Genomic DNA, 7,121 nt, shown 5'->3' on the forward strand with positions numbered 1-7,121 from the left:
TGGACTGTGAATCGATCGACTTCATTCAGCCTTCCCAGAATGCCTTGGTCACACATAGTCACAGCTACATTCACTTGTATTGCATAAACATGTATCACTTTAATCAAACAATACCTTCAATCCAGTTGCACACAATAGGCCTAACAGAAACATGAATGATTGCAATGCTATGTGAACAATTAGTTTGTTTAATGCGAAACTGGCGTCCACTGTCTCCAAGTGAATAAACCAATATTGGCTCAGACGTCCTCGCCCACAATATTGTAATGTTGCTCTAAATCAAGATCTTGCTGTGTAGCACTCGTTCAATTCCATCTCTCCAACGTCAAAGTCACTTTACACGAGAAAGGATGGTGTAACAATGTTAGCATGATATCATCATCAACACAGTATTTGGGAAAAGCAGTTGTTTGTCGCCCATTTCAAACACTGCTTGCCTGAAGCAGTATATATTGGCATGTTTACACAGCTATGAGGGCAATTGTCACATTATTGCACAAGGGATACCTATAGTACAAAATCATCGCTTTTAATGATCAAATAATATAATTGGTAACTATGTGCATTTGTCACCTCAGGTGTCTTCCAAGTGAAAAATGCTTTTAAAATATAATTTTGCTTTTGCCTTTCTCCTATTGATCGTGGTTATACAGATATAGCGTATCCATTTGGGTAATTTGACAGGGAACTGTTATCTGTGGTGTGCTGTTTGGCTTATGCTTTGCATGGCAGTCTTCTGTCTAAGCTCCTGTCACTGTTTCCCTCTAGTCCTTGGGCATTATCATTGGGCCTGTCCCGCGGCTGCTGATGGGGCTTAGTTTGATGGACACAAGGTGGCAAAAGGCTCTTGCTGAGATCTGAGAAGATACAGGGCTGATGTTATCCCAAGCCTTCATCTTAGCTTTCACTCAATGAATCATCACAGAAAATCCATCAAAGGGGAGGCTACAGTGCTAACGCTATATCTCTTTATGTCTTCAAAGTTCTTTTATTTCTCTTTTTGTGATCTCTCTACCTCTTTGTTTCTCTCTCTCTCCTTGTCTTGGTAAAGATTATTTTATCTTTGGTCCATGTTGCTGAACTGCCAGTTAGACTTTAGAAGGCTGTAAAAAAGGAGAGAGAGAGAGAGAGAAAGAAATGGAAAGAGGGAAAGAGAAAGACAGAGAGAGTTCTTGAGACATTTTTGCAGTAACACTGCAAGAAGACTCTTTGTTCTGACTCGGCCCAAGGAAAGTGTCACTGTACATGTCAGACATATTTTGTCGTCTGACCAGCTGAGATTAAGAAGTAGTGAGATGCAGTTCCTATCGGTTCAAAACAACAAGTCGGACAAACTAGTCAAACACATCAGTAAGTAAATCCAGGCCATGGGTTTTCATAACAGATTAGACCATTGTCCTGGTTCCACATATGTAAAAGTATTTCTGTCTGTCCAGGTTTGCAACATCTGTCTATCTAAGCTTGATGCCCAATCAGTGTGCAGAGAACATGGTGATGAATTACTGAGAACTTCATGAAGCAGCCACCTCTACTCAACCAATTGTAAGCAGTTCGTTTTACAGCCTGACCTGAAGTACTCTAGTATGCTCTAGCGAGAATGCTGAGGTGTGTCATGAGCTACTGAGTGAAATGCTTCTAGAATTGTCAGAGCTTTCTGCAACCTCACTTTTTATTCAGGAAAAATACATTAGTCCACTTTGTTTCTAAATCTGAGCTCCATTCACACTGTTAAACTCACATGTACTGACATTTATACTGTTATGGTTCCCTCTCTCTTTTTTTGTACATTTTAATGAATGATTTAATTTTGAATGAATTTAAAGTTTGCTTGACATTGATCAGTTGTCATCATGTCCTCCCTCCCATCAGTATGTTATAGGTGTCCATTTTCCCTTCTCTAGCATCTAAGCTTAATTGATGTTGGCCTAGTGCAAATCCATAAAGAGGCTGAAATATTGATTTTTACATGTCTGTGCAGATAACACCCTCCTTCACATCAGAAATATGCAGAAAGAAATTGACCCAGATTAGGAGTGGACATTTAGACAAACATTCCTTATAATGAATGATACAGTACTTTTGTCATTTAGTTACTAGAAAGAAAAAGTCAAGTTATTCAAGTCCAGTTCTAATAGTCAAGTGAAGTTGAATTCTAAAGTGTATTTGAAAAACAAAACAGATATTGGTTGGTGCAGCAAAAGTAAGTCAAGTAACAAAATAGCAAAATATATTAATAATAAAATGACAATAATATACTTTAAAATGGCATATACTAAAAGACACGAATCTTGAGAGAGAAAGTTTAGTCATGTCATGATATTGCTTGAATGGGAAGGAGGAACCTCAACAGTGAAATATAACTGCAGTCATATGTGAGGCCTTCCTAAGAACAAGAACAGAACTGAAATATCAGGCTCAAAAACTAGTCCATGTTCAAAGTCCTGCTATATCTGTCACGGTGACAGCTCCGGACCCTTCCCTGTGGGTGTGTCATGACGTCGTCTGCGTGCTGCTATGTCCATGTTTGTACTTCCGTGGGTGTGGGTTGTTTGTGAGCGTGTTCGTTTGTTACACCTGTGCCTTGTCTCGAGGTCACGTGGGTCTGTGTAACTCACTTATTTAATGTGCGTTCGCGCAGTGTCGTGTGCTCGTCTTTGTCTAAGTTTCATGCCAGTGTGAGTGTCACTTGGTTGTGCTTGCGCCACCGCAGTGAAGCTACGTGTTCAGTGCCAAAGTAAAGTTCGTGTTTGCACCTTCTGCTACGTGTCGTGTCCGTTCCTCCGCACGTCACAGAAAGACGAGCCAAAGAGAGAGAGGTATGCCTGGATACGCCACCCGGGCGCCTAAAGGGAAGAGAAAGAGCCGTCGCCACCACGGCTCTTCCCCGGTCCGTCACCACGAAGCCCCCGTCTCCGAGCAGGAGATGATGAGGAACCCGTTGTGCGCGTACATGCTCTGCGCGGCTCGGGAAGCGGAGGATGCGGAGATGGCAGAACACCTACGCCAATCCGCGGTCCGCATGTGGAGGGACCAGGACCTCGCCGCTTCCCTAGAGCCCCCGCACCGGGCGGTAAGAGGCGGCAGGACCGAAACCCCGCACGCGTATTCTCCCATGCCAGTGCCCGAGAGCGCAGAGCAAGGAGAGGATAGCGCGCTACTCCCGGTCTTCCCCGAGGAAGAGGAGACCGAGGAGCCGTTTTGGGTGGGCATGGGCGCCTTTTCCCTCACCCCTCCCGAGGAAGAGGAGGAAGAGTCCTATCCCCCCTCAATGTGCTCGAAGAGCACGGTGGATTACGGGGGTGAGGAAGGCAGTCTCCCACCGTCTGAGGGCGAGACGGAGGGGACGGACTCCGAGGAGGAGGAGTATTCCCCGTCAATGTGCTCACGGAGCACGGTCTGCTACGGAGAGGAAGACGTCAGTGCTCCGCCATCGGAGTGCGAGGCGACAGGCGTGGACTCCGAGGAGGAGTATTCCCCGTCCGTATGCTCGGAGAGCACCGTTCGTTACGGGGGGGATGACGTCAGTCCCCTCCCATCCGACTACGGTGAGGAAAGCGAGGGGGAGAGCCCTCCGTCTGTATGTTCGCTCCCGACGGTATACAAAGGGGGAGGGGGCGGACCGGACAGTTCGTTCGCATCGGTGAGTGGGGATTCCTGCGAGGAGGAGCCCATGGACCACTCCCGATGCGAGACCCCCGCTCGGTCCATGGACTGGAGCGTGGCCGAGGAGGAGGAGCCGGAGATGGACACCACCCCCGATACCGGTCCAAGAGGGGGCTGGCCTGGCAAGGGAGGGGCTTCCTACGGGAGATTCCCGGAGAGGGAGCGCCGGCAGGCCTATCGCGCAGCAAGCCCCTACGGTTCTCCCGGAAGAGGTAGTCACGGACCCGGGAGGAAGGTCGCTGTGAGACCCGCCGGTCGCGCTGCCTCCAAGCGGGCTAAAAGTCGCGCTGCACCTCGCGCGTCCGCCAGGTGTGCTGCCCCCAGGCGGTCGACCAGTCGCGCTGCACCCCGCGCGTCCGACCGAAGCACGGCACCCAAGCGGTCGGACAGTCACGCCGCCCCTCGAGCGCCCGCCCCCAGGCGGTCGACCAGTCGCGCTGCACCCCGCGCGTCCGACCGAAGCACGGCACCCAAGCGGTCGGACAGTCACGCCGCCCCTCGAGCGCCCGCCAGAGGGACTGGTCCCAAGCGGTCGACCAGTCGCGCTCCACCCAGCGCGTCCGCCGGCCGTGCGGCACCTGGCGGTGAGCGGGCGCAACAGGCGGGAGGAGCACCGCCTGCTGCAGCGTCTCCAGCCCTCGGAGCCTTCGCGCCGCTACTGGCGTTGCCTCAGGCGGGAAGCCTGGCTTCGGGGCTGAATGTGTGTGTTCCGGTGTTTCTGTCTGTCCCCTTGTGTCTCCCTAACCCACTGTTCCCTTTTGTGCCATTTGTGTTTCATGTTCCAGTGTGTGTGTTTGTCAGCGTGCCATTGTTTAACGTTTTCTCCCCTGTCTTCCCAGGGAGGGTGTGCTAGAGCTGTTCGCGGCGGTTCCCGCCGTCGGGGGTGACTGCTCTCGGAGGCTCACGATCCCGGCGGCTCCGGACCTGCCCCGTCGGTGTTGGTTCGGGGCTTCCCAGCTACGCGGGACGCTCCGGGAGTAGCGAGCCCCTGGCGGAGGGTTCTGTCACGGTGACAGCTCCGGACCCTTCCCTGTGGGTGTGTCATGACGTCGTCTGCGTGCTGCTATGTCCATGTTTGTACTTCCGTGGGTGTGGGTTGTTTGTGAGCGTGTTCGTTTGTTACACCTGTGCCTTGTCTCGAGGTCACGTGGGTCTGTGTAACTCACTTATTTAATGTGCGTTCGCGCAGTGTCGTGTGCTCGTCTTTGTCTAAGTTTCATGCCAGTGTGAGTGTCACTTGGTTGTGCTTGCGCCACCGCAGTGAAGCTACGTGTTCAGTGCCAAAGTAAAGTTCGTGTTTGCACCTTCTGCTACGTGTCGTGTCCGTTCCTCCGCACGTCACAATATCTTTGTACCATAACAATAGTAATAACGTTGTGAGCTTTATCTAGCCTTTTAGTGAGAAACTGCCCTGTTTCTTTTAGAGAAGAAAATGTGGCTTTAACCATCTGGTTTATTTTAGCTCAAAACACATTTAAAGATTACTATATCATGGTAAACAAAAAAAAGGATGAGATTTTCATAAGTGAAGAGCCGATGAGTTAACATTAATTACATTAATACCATATGGAATTCCTCTATTTACAAGTTAACAACTTTGACCTAAGCACTGTTTCAGCCATTCCCAGAGTGGTTATGTGAGAACACTCAGGAACTGCCTCCCCAGGAGGATCTGGCACCCAGGAGCCCAGAGATCAGTCAAATGTCACACCATTTATCATGGTGGGAAGATAGAAAGCTACACAAGAGCTGTGGCACTGTTACATTAATGGGAATTGAGTGTCCTCGGTTTCGAGCAGGGTGGCTTGAAACCGAGCGAAGGAGAGACTAGTTTTGGGCTGTGCCATAACTTGAGGGTTCAAAATGGAATGTTAAGACTAATTAAAAGGTGCTGGGGTAAAATGCTTCATCCATATGGCTGGGTATTTTGAAGCAGTATCTAGGGTGAGCTTGTAGAGAGAACAAAAGCCCAATAACGGGAAGCTTGAAGTATCGCAGGGATGATGGAGCGGAGGAAACAAGTTCTCAGTCTTATCAGAGAATGTTCTTTCTTTTAGGAAGAAAGGAGACCACTTTAAAGCCAGTACCCTGTGCTCCAATCTCTTATCATGGAATGTTGTCTTGTAGGAAGCAGGGAGACCACTTCAAAGCTCTAGAAATTCTACTTCAGAAATGTAGAATTTGGAATGGCTGTACAACTCCATTTGAATGATCGTTAAGCTTTTAAGTATGCAGTGGTCCAGCCACATACCAAGAATTTAGCCAAGACCCATGTAATTTTTCTCTGCCTAAAAGCAACCAATCAGTGGGACAAATAGAAATAAGTTGAAAGTGGCAGTCAATTGGCAGTTTAATGCATCAGTGCTGTACCTCTCTCTACACCTCATCTCTAACACTCGTTATCAGCTCATAATGTGGCTTCTTAATACTGGCTGAATTTGCATGATTTTTAGTGTGGATTAAAATAGGTGACATACCACCAGAATCATTTGTGCAAATGGAAATGCATTTCATCAGTGTAATAATTTGTCTTACAGTGATTTGGGAATGTGATGCAGAGACATGTGTAATTCACACAACATTGCTACCTGCAGAGAAATGCTATTTCAGTCTTTTTTTTCAGGTTCCAAATAACCAAACAGCCCCAGGGACAAAAGTCTGTTGGCTGCAGTGCGCATAACATCCAGAGGAAAGAAGATGGCACAGCGGCTCTTGAAGGAAGCTCCCACTCAAAGTACATTTATTCCCATGTTTTGTATCATCTATGAAACTACTTTTAGAAATACTTCCATGAAAGTAGCATATGTGGTGCAATATTATTTTTTATAAAATGTTATGGTCTGTATGCATATTTTAATTGTATTATACATTATGATGTGTTTAGCAATTTAATATGTGAAATAAAGATCCAAATTAAATTAAAATAAAAGTTAGTTTTTTGTTGTTATGCTATTTGATTCTAGTTACCATACTTGTTTTAAATTGTTGTATATTTTTATATGCAAGCATTGTTCTTTGACATTTTTCTAAGCATGTGTTTAAACTAAAATTTAATAAGCCTAACCATGTGTAGCACTAATAGCAGCAACAGACCCAGTATTTGGTCATTATGGTCATAAAATTAAGTATCATTGTATCATGCCTAGGCCAAGGCCGAGTGGATCAAATCTGTCCTTGAGTGTAGTACCCCGTGTATAGTACCCCGAGTATAGTACTATGCCAGGCATACCTCAGTCTTTGCTGTACAGAGCCTGAGGTACTGAAAGGCTTTAAATATCCAATAATCCTTAGCAGGAACATGTGAAGTTTCACTACTTATTTGTCTATTAAAATTGCAGGGTTTCATTTATTCTGGGTGTTGTCTTATTCACATTATGATGTAAAAAGGACTTTTCTCTTTTTTTGCATGTAGCAAAAATAAATCTACAGGCTCTGTGTTGAGTCCTGGTGAAGGCATT

The 7,121-nt window shown here is 46.9% G+C and overlaps 1 long non-coding RNA gene across 1 annotated transcript; it reads left to right on the plus strand.

Annotated features, from left to right (window-relative positions):
• The first annotated feature begins 947 nt into the window (after window positions 1-947).
• LOC143513830 (uncharacterized) lies at window positions 948-6,389 on the plus strand. Its single transcript, XR_013130681.1, has 3 exons — window positions 948-1,350; window positions 1,437-1,542; window positions 6,287-6,389. It is a non-coding gene; the product is annotated as an uncharacterized LOC143513830 (long non-coding RNA).
• The last annotated feature ends 732 nt before the right edge of the window (window positions 6,390-7,121 follow it).

This window comes from Brachyhypopomus gauderio, chromosome 5 (assembly GCF_052324685.1).
Source record: "Brachyhypopomus gauderio isolate BG-103 chromosome 5, BGAUD_0.2, whole genome shotgun sequence".
Lineage (NCBI taxonomy): Eukaryota > Metazoa > Chordata > Actinopteri > Gymnotiformes > Hypopomidae > Brachyhypopomus > Brachyhypopomus gauderio.